At 31.9% G+C, this 14,987-nt stretch overlaps 1 long non-coding RNA gene across 1 annotated transcript; it reads right to left on the bottom strand.

Moving 5' to 3' along the window:
• Nucleotides 1-811: 811 nt before the first annotated feature.
• Nucleotides 812-3,382, bottom strand: LOC107861026. Its single transcript, XR_001671705.2, has 3 exons — nt 3,317-3,382; nt 2,699-2,797; nt 812-949 (listed from the first exon to the last, which is right to left on the bottom strand). It is a non-coding gene; the product is annotated as an uncharacterized LOC107861026 (long non-coding RNA).
• Nucleotides 3,383-14,987: the final 11,605 nt, after the last annotated feature.

The raw sequence follows: 14,987 nt of genomic DNA, 5'->3' as shown, positions 1-14,987 counted from the left end.
TTTAAAATGGAGATTAATAGCATTAATGTGGAAGGATATTAAATGTGGCTACCTTTAATATTTTGTAAAATTTTTAAAGTGTATTTTTCATCTTTTAAGAGAGAAAAAATATCAAAAAAATGACAAAAAAGATAAATAACATTCTTGACTTTAGAAAGTGTCACGTCACCGATCTCATGTTTCTCTTTTATATATATATATATATATATATATACTAAAAAAATTAGCTGCGCTTCGCGCGGCGTTAAAAAATTAATTATTTGATATATAAAAATTAATTATTTTTTGATCAATTTTATATTCACTTTAAATTTATTATCTAATTGTAAAATTATAACTTATTATCATTATATTGTGAAGAATGTTTTTGTTCCATAAAAAAAATAAAACTTACAATTTAACATTTATTAATGATGGATAGTATATTCTTTATCAATAAGTTACAGTATATTCTCTAGTAACAATTTTATTTTATTTTTATACCACATTCAATGAAGTTGAAATTTTAATTTGAAATAATGTACTTTTTTTCTGCGTGTCTAAATTAATTATTAAAAAAAATCACTTGTTGAAATACGCAAAATACACACACACACACACACATATATATATATATTACATACTTATATAAATAAAAATCATTCTCAATAGCGTAAAACAATCCTGCTTGTATCCTATAATTTTTTCCTTTTTGTCGAATTAGAAAAAGTCTTGAACTATCAAGCAAACACTTGAAAATTTTTTGACCATAGCATAAATTCTCCAATAAAATTGAACAACAAAATCATGTTCCTAACAGTACTACATTCAGTTTACATGCAATGCTTCTACAAATCCAGGAGATATAAGTCATCCAAGCAGAAATTAAAGTCCTCCTCATGGCCCGATTTCAGAAAATTGAGATCAAAGTTCTCTGTGATAGTTGCTTGTTGCTTCACTTGCTGCTAACCTTCCAACATGAAAAAAAAACAAAAGTCAGAAAGAAGAAATGTCATATGATACATATATTTATATATAGAGTTCAAAATAGCAAAATAATGAAGAAATCTATTAGACTAAAAGACAAAAAACATGAAAAAATTAAATCAAGTAAAATCCTTGTGTAAATATTCATAATTTCTCTGCACCTAATTATCAACAAAACTTAAAATCTTCTCAACATTGTAGAACTTCCTTCTTTTTTTTTGAAGCGTACAATATTATTTCTCACAAGATTAACTATACATGACTTTTTATATAGAATTAAAATATTTTATGTGGTGATCCTTCATTGTCTATTCATAACTCTTAATTTTCTTGAGTAATGAAGATTATTAAGAGCATTAGTTATAAAGATGATAATATGTGAGTTAAAGGCACAAAATTAATGGACATTATTAGATAGAAGTTATGGAAATATCAAGTGGTGTGAGTTAAGAAAATGACTTAATAAGTAAATATTTAAGAAAAATAAAAATACTTTAAAATAGATTATTGTATTATTCTTATATATAGTGAAATGAAAAGATTAATGTCAAAAAATAAAAAGAAAAAAAGTAAATGCAATTGAAAGCATTAGAAGTATGCCACATCAACATCTTTCTAATATATATATATATATATATATATAGAGAGAGAGAGAGAGAGAGATTGATTTTCTCATTTATTAAAATTGGATGATATCCTATATTATACTAATAAAATACAATTATTAAAATTAAAATAATTTAATTTAGATAAAAATAAACTATTCAAAAAATATTATTTCAAAAAAGATATTGAATTAAAATCTCAATGCAACATGTAATGTTTTATATATTACATGCATATATATCAACTCTTCTTTTATTTTTTTAAAATTGAATTTTAATTCATTACATGTATAATTTTCTCTTTATAAGCATTACATGCATATACATTATCTCTTCATTTTTATTTACTGTATTTCTCTCTAATTCATATTAAGTGAACCTTTTTTCCTATACCTTTTAAAAGTAATTTCTCTTCCTCTAGTCAATGTTAAGTACGGTTAAAAAAAAAAAAGAGAGAGAGAGAGAAAATCTAACTTTTAAAATACTAAATAAAAGTTAAGGAAATATCACATTGAAAATTAAATCAAAACTATCAAAACTCAACCTAACTTAATTAATATATTTTATGATAAATCTTCCGTATCAAGAAAAAAAAAAGTTTAATACGAAATGGTACTAAATATAAATATCGTGATCTTTGAGATTTTAAAAATATTTTGATGAGGAAGAAAACTACATGCTAATGACTCTTCATTATCCTCATCACTTAATATAATTATTTATTTTTTCTTACCTTCACATTTTTTTATTTTTTTTAGTGACATTAATTTTATCGTTATTATCATTAAGATCATTGTTATAATAGTTACTCTTACATGGACTATTTTTAGTATTGCTTTTGGTGGACAACAATAAGTGAAAGTAGAATAATTCATTTACTTAGTAGATTATGTACAAATATACATAAAAAAAAAAAGATAAATAAAAATATTGATCATAAAAAAAATTCGTTCACATCACCTTGTTCACGTCTAGTTTTAATATTTATTTAGATTGTATTTTTTCATAGAACTAAATATAGACTGCTATAAAAATATAATCTTATGCAAGAAAGAAATTAATTAAATAAGAAAGGTGAGTGATACCTACAAAAAGTGGAACAAAAGAAAATAAGAAAATAAACTTACCTTCGACAAAAATTTTCTCAACAATAATATTGGTCATCATCAATGGACCAAAAACAATTACAATGATAAAGCTTTTTTTCCCATAATAAGACCTTGTACCTGAAAACGAATTTAGAATTTAAAATTTATGAACTTATTTAACAATCACAATATATTATCATGCTTAATTACAAAAATATCAATTACATTTCTAAAATGTGAAAGTTGTGCATAATATATTCACATAAAAAAATAAAGAAGATTGAAAAAAAAACTATTGAAAAAACAAAAGAAGTAGTGTTGATAATTACCATCTTTTGAGACGATTAAGCACTTTATCGGATCTGAAAAAGCTACTAAATTAAATCACATGAATAACATATTAAAGAAAATAACATGTGATAAAGAAGAAAATGATTGTACCTCATGCATATTACAAATTCAATCATAAAGTGTAAAATTGATAAATCACATAATATTATTTTTTTGATGCACTTGCTTGTTCTAAAAATAAAGTAAAAAGACTATAGATAGCAAGAAGACTAACATATACTTGTTCAGAGTTATACACACATATATACAAAGAAATTAGGATGAAAAACATGAAATAAAAATAAAGTGAGAAGATGAAGAATGTACCAAATATTCTTCATTCCATCTAAGCATGAAATAGCCTTTCATTATGATGAAAAATATGGGATGAAAATAAGGTGAAAGATGAAAAATGTGCTAAATACTCTTCATCCCTTATAAGCATGAAATGTTATTTCATGCTTTCAATACTCAATAATTGTTTTCATTAATAATTGAAACTTTTCATTTGTCTTTAGAAGAAAAAACTTAAGCACATTTAACAAATATATTTAAGTGAATTAAATATAGTGACTTTTCCTTTGGACACATAAATATTTAAAAAAAGGAAAAAATTCAATTAATGTTCAAAAAAATCACAAAAAAAGATAAATAGCATTTGAGGCCTCTAAGGCACGCCACATAGGATAGACTAAACTTCTCCTTTATATATATATATATATATATATATTGATTACTGTAAGAATATATTAAGCTCAAAATTGAAAATGAGCGATAAGCAGGAAATTAATTAATTCACTTAAGTAAGTACTAATTTGCAGCATGTTGGAAAGGAAAATTGGACCTTGTCAAGTGGATTGGCATCAACGAGAGGCACTTGTTTTCAACACTCCAATTAAACCTATACAAATCATATCATTGACACTCGTGATAAAATGCCTAGAACTGTTGAACCAGGTTCGTTGATATGGTTCTTTGATATGGGAGAATGAATAAAGCTTTATTGATTGAAAGAAAATGATTATTCTGATTACATTGTTACTGATGCAATTGCTATTTATTGAGAATAACCAACTCCACTAATAACCGACTCCACTAATATTGATAGTTGTACACCATTAACTCCAACAAACAACAACAACCTAACTAACTAGTCTCTTTACTCCCCCTCAAGCTGATGATCGAAAAACATCAAGAACACTCAGCTTGGAAAGAAGAAACTGATGTTGAGATGCTGGAAGTCTTTTAGTCACGAGATCGGCTAGTTGTATGTTGGAGGGAACATGAACTGGTTCTAGTAAACCTGATTTGATTCCTTCTCTAACAAAATAACAATCAATTTCAATGTGCTTAGTTCTCTCATGGAAAATAGGATTAGCAGCAATTTGTAGTGCAACTTTGTTACCACAAAACAGCTTCACAGGCATGGTTAAGATCACACCAAGTTCTGCCAATAAACCAGTCAGCCATATCACTACTGCAATTGTAGCTGCCATGCTTCTCTACTCAGTTTCTGCTCACTGTATGTCATTTCTTAGACTTCCAAGAAACCAAAGAATCACCCAACATAACTATATAACCTGAAACTGACCTTCTAGTATTGGGACAAGATGCCCAATCAGAATCATAGAAGGTGGTCATAGATGTGATTTCATATGCCTTAAGTAGAATTCTAAGTCCAGGATTACCCTTCAGATACCTCACCACTCTTAGTGCACCATCAATGTGAAACTATTTAGGTCTCTGCATAAATTGGCTTAATGTTTGTACTGCAAAGCAAATGTCAGGCCTGGTAATAATGAGGTAAAGCAACTTGCAAATCAACTTTTGATAACTAAGTATGTTATCTATTTCAAGATCATCAGATGGACCAGCTTGAAAGTCATACTCTACAAATGTTAAATTCTTATTAACCTCTAATGTTGTTGGAGCTGGTTTACACCCACTCAGGCCAATTTGTGAGATCATTTCCAACATATAATTCCTTTGGTTAAGCAAGATACCTTTGTCAGAACTGAGAACTTTAATTCCTAAGAAGAATCTTAACTGGCCCAAATCTTTCTCCTTGAATGCCTTGTTTAGTGTCTCTTTTGCATGCTGAATTAGAGTAGGATTACTCTCTGTGATAAGTAGGTCATCAACATAGACTAAGACCACTACACTATCATGTCCTGATCTCTGAATAAACAGTGAGTGATCATAGCTACTCTGTGTATAACCACTGGCAATTAATGTATTTGTGAGCTTAATATTCACTTTCTGGAAGCCTGTTTGAGTCCATATAATGATTTTTCAGTTTGTAGACCAGTTTGCTTCCTTATCTCTGAAAACCTTGAGGTAATTCTATGTATACATCTTCATAAATATCACCTTGTAGGAAAGCATTATTTACATCCATTTGGAAGAGGTCCCACTTCTTAGAGGCTGTCAGGCTAATCACAGTTCTGATTGTCACCATTTTAGCAACAGGTGAGAAGGTATCGTGATAATCTAACCCTTCTTGCTGATTGTATCCCTTTGCAACTAATCTGGCCTTATATCTTTCAATGCTCTCATTAGCCCTATATTTGATCTTATATACCCATTTAGAACCTATAGCATGTTTTCCTGGTGGTAGAAGGACCAGGTCCCAAGTTTGATTATCCTTCAAGGCTTGAATTTTAAGCTGTATAGCCTCAATCCAGTGTTTATTTGTTGCAAATTCTTTAAAATTTTGTGGTTTAATTTGAGCTGAAAAAACTTGCAGATAGGTTTGGTATGCTGGTGAGATATTATCATAAGACAACACATCTGAGATAGAATAAAGGGTCACACCTCCAGACTTAGAACCAGATTTAATGGTTACATAATCCTTTAACCATATTGGTAGATTGGCACTTCTTGTTGTCCTTCTCAAGTCTGCTGTTTGTAGAATAAGTGAAAGTGAATGTTCCTCTAGTGGCACTTCTACAACTTTAATTGTGGAATGTTGCATATCATCTGCAACTTCTGGTACAACAGTAGAGCTAGCAGGGTCACCATATACAGGTGCATGAGATGCAGGCATGGGAATTGGAGAAGGATCATGATGATGATCATTGATAGAGTGTGGAACATCAAAAATAGTTGTTCCTTCATGTGTGATTCCCTTGAAAGAAAAGATGTCTTCTCTGAATACCACATTTCTGTTGAACCAACATATGTTCTACTGAAGATCAAATAGCTTATATCCCTTTTGAGTCTCAGAATAACCAATAAAAACTGCTCTTTTGGCTCTTGGTTCAAGTTATCACCTTTAGGTAAAGTGGATGCAAACATAAGCAACCAAAGACCCTTAAATGATCATATACTACAGGTTTGTTATACAAAATTGTATAGGGTGACTTTTCTTTCAAAGTTGGTGTAGGCAGCTTATTTATCAGATATATTGCAGTCATAACACAATCTTCCTAGAACCTGTTAGGGATGGAACTCTGAAATTTGAGAGCTCTAGCTACCTCAAGAATGTGTCTATTTTTTCTCTCTACCACCCCATTTTGTTGGGGTGTGTACGAACAAGAGCTTTGATGAATAATGCCCAATGATAAGAACAAATCAAAACATTGAGAATTAAAAAACTCTCTATCATTGTCTGATCTTAGTGTCTTCACAGTAGTGCCAAACTGATTCTTTACTTTTAACAAAAAGTCTTTCAGAACAACAATCACTTCAGACTTATGCTGAATCAAATATGTCCACGTATATCTATTATAGTCATCAATAATGGTAATAAACTAATGTTTTCTGTCATAAGTGGGAACCTTAAAAGGACCCCATACATCAACATATATTAACTGAAAAATGCTACTAGAATGTGAGTTACTAATAGGAAACTGTAACCTTGTTTGCTTGGATAATGGGCATATTTCACATAGTTTATGTGCTTCTCTACCATTCTGAGCAATGGAAATGCAACTTGGAATACTGATGATGGGTGGCCTAATCTCATATGCCACATTGCACCATCAACTACTTTATGAATTGTTGAACCTGCTACAGGATGTCTTGTTGTGTCATCCTTCAGCAAGTATAAACCATTGGTTTCTTTACCAATCTTCAAGACCTTGCTAGAGTAAAGGTACTGGTAAACACAAAAATCTGGGTAAAAACATACTGAACAGCAGAGATCTTTTGTCATCTTTGACATTGAAAGTAAGTTGTACTTGAAATCAGGAACATATAGAACATTCTTAAGCTTATGATCTCTTAGATGACAGTGGTTCCTTTGTGTGTAACTTCACACCTAGCACTTGTAGGTACTGGAACCTTATTTCTTTTATAACCCTCAAGTTGTAAGGGATTAATCAAGCATTCTTTATATGGTGTGATATGATGAGATGCACCAGAATTAATTATCCACTCATGTGAAAAATACTGGATAAATGTGCTAGTATACCTGTCATATTAGCCAGAAAATTACCTGAGGTGTTGTTGCTACTGCCTGAGGTGTTGCTGGAACTCGCTGAGATGAGTTGCTGATATTGTTCCTCAGATATATACCTCTCCTCTCCTGAAGAAACAGTTTTAATCTCTGCATCCACAACATTACCTCGGGCATAGGCTTTAGTGGAACTATATTGACCTTTCTTTTTGCTCTTAAAATCAAGTGGATATCCCACCACTCTATAGCAATACTTTGTTAAATGGTTTTTGTAACCACAGTGAGCACAACCTGTAAGAAAAAGTATCTTCTTATAGGTGCTTTTATTTGAAGTAGAGGTAAGTTTAGACGGGTTAAATGCTGATCCCTTGTATCCGTTGCCACCTCCAGCCATCAAAGTAATGGAATCCATTTGTTTGTTACCAGTTCCCATGCCTCTTTGGCTTTCTTCTTGTACCATCAGTGCATATGCCTGATTGACCGTTAAGACAGAGGTGCGCAACAAAATATCATTTCGCACATGACTAAAACTCTCATTTAGCCTCATAAAAAATTGCAACAACCTTTGATTTCTTAGCATTTCAGTGGAGACCTTAGATCCTTCACAACTACAACCAACTCCTGGTACTAAGGCATCTATCTCATCCCAATAATCTTTCATTTTGGAATAGTAAAGCAGTGACTGAGTCCAGACCTTGAGTTAAAGTAGCTATATCTTTCCATAGCTGATATATTCTGGTGAGATTTGATTTAATAAATCTTTCCTTGAATTCATCCTAAACTTTCTTCGAATCGGACGCATATACTATACTAGAAACCAAATCCGATAAAACAGTAGCTCCAATCCAGCTCAGAACAATTACATTATATCATTCCCAGAGATTTCCCAAATCGCCACTGTACTGAGCTTTTGTACAACTTTCTCCATGAAACCAAGCTTATTTTTCCCTAGTAAGGCCAATCGCATCGATTTGCTTCACAATGTGTAATTCTCTGGACCTGTCAACTTGATGCCGATTAACGCCAATCTAGGTGTATCAGAATTTTGTAGATATAAGGGATGATGGAAATCAATTTACGTTTCTATTGATGCTGGGTTCTGCGAATTGAGTGAGGAGGTAGTGTTGTTCGCCATTGTTGACAATACTCTGGCTCATAGCTGCAACAGCTTATGGATCACTGCTCTGATACCATGATAAAATGCCTAGAGCTGTTGAACCAGGTTTGTTGAAATAGTTCTTTGATATGGGAGAATGAACAAAGCTTTAGTGATTAAAAGAAAATGATTGTTCTGATTACATTGTTATTGATGCAATTGCTACTTATAGAGAATAACCAACTCCACTAATAACCGACTCCACTAATATTGACAGTTGTACACCACTAACTCTAACAAACTACAACAACCTAACTGACTCACTACTAGAAAACAAAAAATTTCCGACGGCCAGTTTAGTCGGAAAATAGGGTATTTCCGACTACTTAGTGATAGTCGGAATATAGCTTGTCGAAAAATTTAATAAAAATTTATTTAATAATCATAAATATTCCGAATACTGTAGTCAAAAAATTAATAAAGAATTATTTAATAATTTTAATTATTTCAACTACTGTAGTCGAAAAATTAATAAATAAATATTTCATTATTTTCATTATTTCGACTACTGTAGTCGGAAATTTAATAAATAAATATTTAATAATTATAATTCTTCCGACTACTGTGGTCGAAAATTTAATAAATAATCATTTAATAATGTAATTATTCCGACTACTGTAGTTAGAAATTTAATAAATAAGTATTTAATAATTATAATTATTCTGACCATTGTAGCCAAAATTTTTATAAATAATTATTTAATAATTTTATTATTTAATAAATAATCAAATAATTATTATATTGCATTAGATCTTAAACAACATACTAATGTATTTTTCACAATTGGATTAAACACGACAAAAATTTATAAATACAACCACTTTAACCATTCAAAACAAATATCAAATCAAATAGTTTAAACATATAAATGTCACAACAAAAAACAACAATAACTACAAGCTCATTATCATCAAATTCATTATCTTCCTCGTCTTGAAATACTTGCGGCATGTGCTTCTTAAACAACTCCTCCAATTTATCAAATTTAGCAAACTTAGCATCGTTAGCTGCACATTTTTGCGTCAATTACACAATTTTCTTTTTCATCACTTTCATTTCTTCCATAGTTTGTAAAGTAGAAGAGGAACTGAAAAACAATGAAAGAGTACTCGAGGATTGGACAACCCATGTCCCGTAGGTTCTACCTTTCTTTGGACCACCTACCATAGTTGCCCACATATTATTCAGCTCTTCAGGTGATGGTTGGACGATGGTATCATCCTCTGAAGTAGGTTGAGTTTGATGTCACTCTTCTATGTTTTTCTGAAATTCTTCCTGAAAGAAAAATTATTTGTCAGTATGTAAACAAGAAAAGTTGAGTAATAATAAAACAATGTAAAAGTTATTATCTTACATATGCATTCTTGGCATGCGGTTCAACCCAATCTCCTATTGTACCATCCTTATTTTTCTTCCTATGCGTATCTTCGTAGATATCAATAAAAGGGCGCCCTTCTCCCCCATTTTCATACTGCTGCAAAATTTTAGAAAAAGAGATAATGCAAGTATGAAGACAAGTTCGGGCAACATAGAGCAAAACCTTTAAGACTAATAATAGATCGTAAATAATAGTTATATTCATGTATTACTATCCATGTATTACTAATAATAGACAAGTTCAAGTGTAACAAGTTTACAAACATGTGTGGTGTTATTGTCACCTAAGTACTTTGAAATATTGCAAAATGTTGTTTCTTATGCATATGAAGCAACTTGGCCAACAAAATTAGAAATTTTGACAACATTGAAATGTTAAAACTATCTAATCAACGCCTATCAAGGCCCAAACTACCATGAAGCAACTAGTCAATGCTTCACATTCAAGTTTCTTCAATACTTTCTTGTTAATACATTGATTAGTTGTATCATATAAACAAATTACAACTGGAAAGAAAACATTACTTTACAATGGAAACAATGCAGTTTTTGCCCTGGATTTACATCAGTTCCTTAAATACTAAAGCAGAATGCAACATGAGTTACAGTAGTTCACATATTTCTACTTTAAACTTTCAAGGGCCTAAAAGCAAATGGATCATATCAGCAAATTACGATTGGGAAGAGAGCATACATCAGAATAGAAACCGGTATAGGTTTTGCACTAGCCTTCAATCAGTCGCTTAATTATTACAACAAATTGCAGTTCACTAAAAGTATCACTTGTTACTTGGGAAGAAATATGTCATACAAAGAAAATGGATGGTTTAAATGCTAAAAACTACAAATTATAGGATATAGCATCTGTTGTTAAACTGTTATGACAGTTGATAATGAATAAGGAATTAATTTGGATGAAATGGATATATGAGTTGTATATGAAAGAGCATGAGGATGTCTGGACACATAGAGTACCTCTTGACTGTAGATGGTACTGGAGGAAAATTTTCTCTCTCAAAGCCAAAAAGCAGACATGGTTATTAGTAACAAAGATCAATTGCAAAGGAAAGGGATATATTCAGTTACTCGAAGCTATTTAGACTTGTTAGGACCACAAAAAAAGCTTCCGATGGCTGACCTCATCTGGACTGGAATGGTACAACCAAAACACAGAGTGATTGTTTGGCTTGTAACAAAAAACAAGTTACTCACTAAAGCTAGAATTTAGAAACTGAACATCTCTCTATTATTGCTGATGATCATTATTGTGTGTGATAGTCAAGTGCAGAAAAAACAACAAACCATTTTATTTTAACAACGTGATTGGTTTAAAAAGGTCAAGCAAGAAATAGAACAACGGACGGGCTTTATCATTCAGGTTGGGGAAGTAAGAAGAGTCTTACTAGCTATTAAAAAAAGAAGAAGTAATAAAATTATGAATGAGATCTTAGTTTGGCTGCTTGACCTCACTGTTCTTAGTTACATATCCAGTAAGTGGCTAACTTCCTACAATATAAAATTTACATTTTTTTCAAGCCAATATTCATTTAAAGGTTTATCCCAAAATGAGACTAGACTAAACACTTATAAAATATTTGCGTCTCTTTGTTATCTGCATACCGCCTTGTTCATGTTCTAAAACTCCATCCGTGTTTCACTCCATGCTTATTCTTAGAGATTTCACTTGATCCCAAGGGATATGAATATAACTATTACCAGCTAACAACTATTATTTCCTTGATTCCTCTTTATAACAAGCTAATGGCTAAATTACCAGAACGCACTCATATTAGTAATTTGTTCAAAATTTCATTGTCCCTTTCTACAAAAAGTTGCACCTACGTAAGAAAATCCGACTACTAACAGCAGTTTCGTGCCGCTTATTAGATATGTCATCGGAATTTGTATTTACTTCCTTTATAAAGTATTACTATCATAGATACAATCCACCTCCCATGAAGACTTATCACCACTTACCTAGAACTTAAACATATGAAATTTGCTGAATATACTTCTAAAATGATTGTTAAAAGGTGTAAGTAAAGGTTCATTTAACATCATAATTAGGAAGACCTGAGCAAGAAAAGAAGTAACCGAACTTAACATCAACAATGCTAGTGAATCAAAACAGGCCACACACGGCTTCACTAGACTTCAATATGAACAACAACAAGAGCAATGAGATGTCAACAATGCTAGTGAATCGAAATAGGCCACACACGGCTTCACTAGACTTCAAGATGAACAACAACAAGAAGATAATAACAATAGTGAATCGAAAGAGCCCCACACGGCTTCACTAGACTTCAAGATGAACAACAACAAGAAGATAATAACAATAGTGAATCGAAAGATCCCCACACGACTTCACTATGTCACGGTATAAAACAGTGAACTAAATCGAACAAATCAAAAATTTAAGCTATTATTACCAGTTTCTATCGATGTTTAGCGAAACTCATCGAACCTCCAGTGTGAAACGAGCCACCCGTTTGAGACGCTCTATTTACCTTTGCCCGTTCCCTCCTTGCCCTATATTCAGGAGTATCCCATTTTTCAAGAACTGATCCCACACATTAACATTCATCCATCCAGGTTTTTCCAAGTGCTTTCGACCTCATATACGTGTTCTTTGATACTTTGAGCTGCTTTCAACTTGAAAATGCATTGTATTTTATTATCATGAAAAGAATTCCATGCGCACTTTGTTTGCAAAATAGTTTAAATATAAAGTCATGAAATGAGTTAACTGAGATGAAGGTAAATTCATCATTCATAGCATACTAAAATGGTAAATTCTTTGATTTTCATTATACCACAAATTGATTCCACATAAGCACTCTGATGTCGAGTTGAATCTCATTCCAACTACCCCACGACTCCGTGAAAAATAGTTTAATTGCTTCTATAACCATATGTCCACCGGCATAAGCGAGAATGAACCTGCAATAAAATTACATTAAATTATCTTAGCTTTTGAAAATTTAAAAAAAAAAAAAACATAAGATTTACTTACCCATTATCATCAGGGGCGATCATTAGCCTCCCGTTGCTGTCATATTCTACTAACTCTTTAAATTTAAAAATCTGGAAAGCAGCTGTTGTAGCATCAGACGCTGCAGCACTATCAATGGAGGGTGATGTCGATGTGTTGGGAACTTCAATTCTCAATTTAGAAAGGCTAGGTGTGGATGATGTTGAAGGTACAGATGAAGAGCTACTGTATAGACTATTATGGGGAGAAGAGGGCTAGAACTGGTGGGGCGGTGGGGGCATAAAAAATGCATTTGGTAGTGAAATAGTTGCCCTTAGAGGAGGAATAATATTTATAGTAGCTGGTTGAAGAGTTGTGGTAACAGGTGGTGGTGGTGGTGGCAGTGTTTATTGACCTTCGGAAAAATTATCAAGTCCTTTCTTAGAAAGTACTATCTGCATTCACACAATAGGTAGGTTCAGTTATTAGTGGAGATTTCTCCTTTCCGTTTTCCACAGTAATAGAAATGTTATGAAATGATGCTAGAGGAAGAAGAGCAGAAAGAATGCAAATCCGCCTTTTGTACAAGTAAACACCCATAGGAAAAGGGTCAGATCCAAACTAACTGACATAATCATTCGTTACAATACTTGCAACCGTTCACACCACAGAAGGGAGAAGAAGAAGAAGAAGAAACACAGGGGTGTTACAATATGTCTACCTAATAGCACAAATAGTGACCCTGTTAGAGTGAGACAAAAACACCAATGACCAAGTCTACAAGTAATGTTTTCGTAGAGAGCATGTTTTCATAGACTCGAATCGAGAAAAGCATTTTTGAAGACAAGTTTGACTAGCAAAAAAGTAAAAGCTTGAGTGAAAATACTACACAAAGTTGTTGAGATACAAAAGAGAGAAGAACCAAGTAGCAAAGGGCATTAATAAATTAATACTACATACGTACACCAATGTACGTATATGCAGCTTCAGCTGGCCAGAAATTAGGAAAATTTTAATGGACAATTTCGTATATAATTAGGCAACATTAATACAGAAAACTTGGCCACCAGCACCACTGACCTCAAATAAAGTGTTGAGAGAAAAGCAACAGAATAGATGATCAAATACAACAAATTGCACAGCTTGGTCAAAGGCCAAGAGCTCCGAATGGTACAATGTGCAACTAAATTCGATGAAACCAAGATACGGCCCACCATAAAATATGAACAAAATAACTGATTTAGTGGTCTAGATTTTACTACTTTTTTCTAAAAGCAATTACGACAGCTGAGCAGTTATCTTTGCATTGATGCTCACGGACTGCCTCTCGCACAGTCTGACAACTTACAAGTGCATATAACTAAAGTGATGGAGTTGGGGTAGAGATAAACCAACTTACCTCGAATCAGTGAGAAACGTAGCCTTCACGGCATACACTGACCGTCGCCGTTACCAATACTTGCGAGAAACGGAGCCTTTCGTCGCCGTTGCCAATTTCTGAAAGAGAGGCGGAGAGAAGGGAGGCGAGAGAGAGAGATTTCGTGCCCTAGCTTTGAGAGAGAGAGAAAGTGAGAGAGAGTGAATTGGGAATGATGTGTTTTCTGTATATTAAATGTAAATTTTTGACTACTTCCGTCAGATAGAAAATTAATATTTTCAATTATTTAGAAGTTTCGACTACTTCGGTCGATAGATCATTAAATTATAGAGATATATTTAAATCAATTATTTATAAGATTTCCGACTACAGTAGTCGAAAATATATATAATTATTTATTTATATTTAAATTTTCCGACTACTTCAGTTAGAAATACATATTTAGTCATTAACTTACATACCTATTTAATATTTTCGACTGCTTCAGTCGAAAATAAATATTTAATAGTTTACTTAAATAATTATTTAATTTCCGTGTAAGGATCCGATTATATATATACTAACATATTTATATAATTATTTTTATTTTTGACTACAACAGTCAGTAAAATATATTTTATAATTTATGTCATTTATTTTTAAAATTCTGTATAAAATAATATTATAAATTTATTACTATATTTATTTAATTATTTACATTTACAACTATAATGG

The sequence above is a fragment of the Capsicum annuum genome, chromosome 2, assembly GCF_002878395.1.
Source record: "Capsicum annuum cultivar UCD-10X-F1 chromosome 2, UCD10Xv1.1, whole genome shotgun sequence".
Classification (NCBI taxonomy): domain Eukaryota; kingdom Viridiplantae; phylum Streptophyta; class Magnoliopsida; order Solanales; family Solanaceae; genus Capsicum; species Capsicum annuum.
Note: the sequence above shows the minus strand (reverse complement) of the source record. Positions and strands in the feature narration are given on the sequence as shown.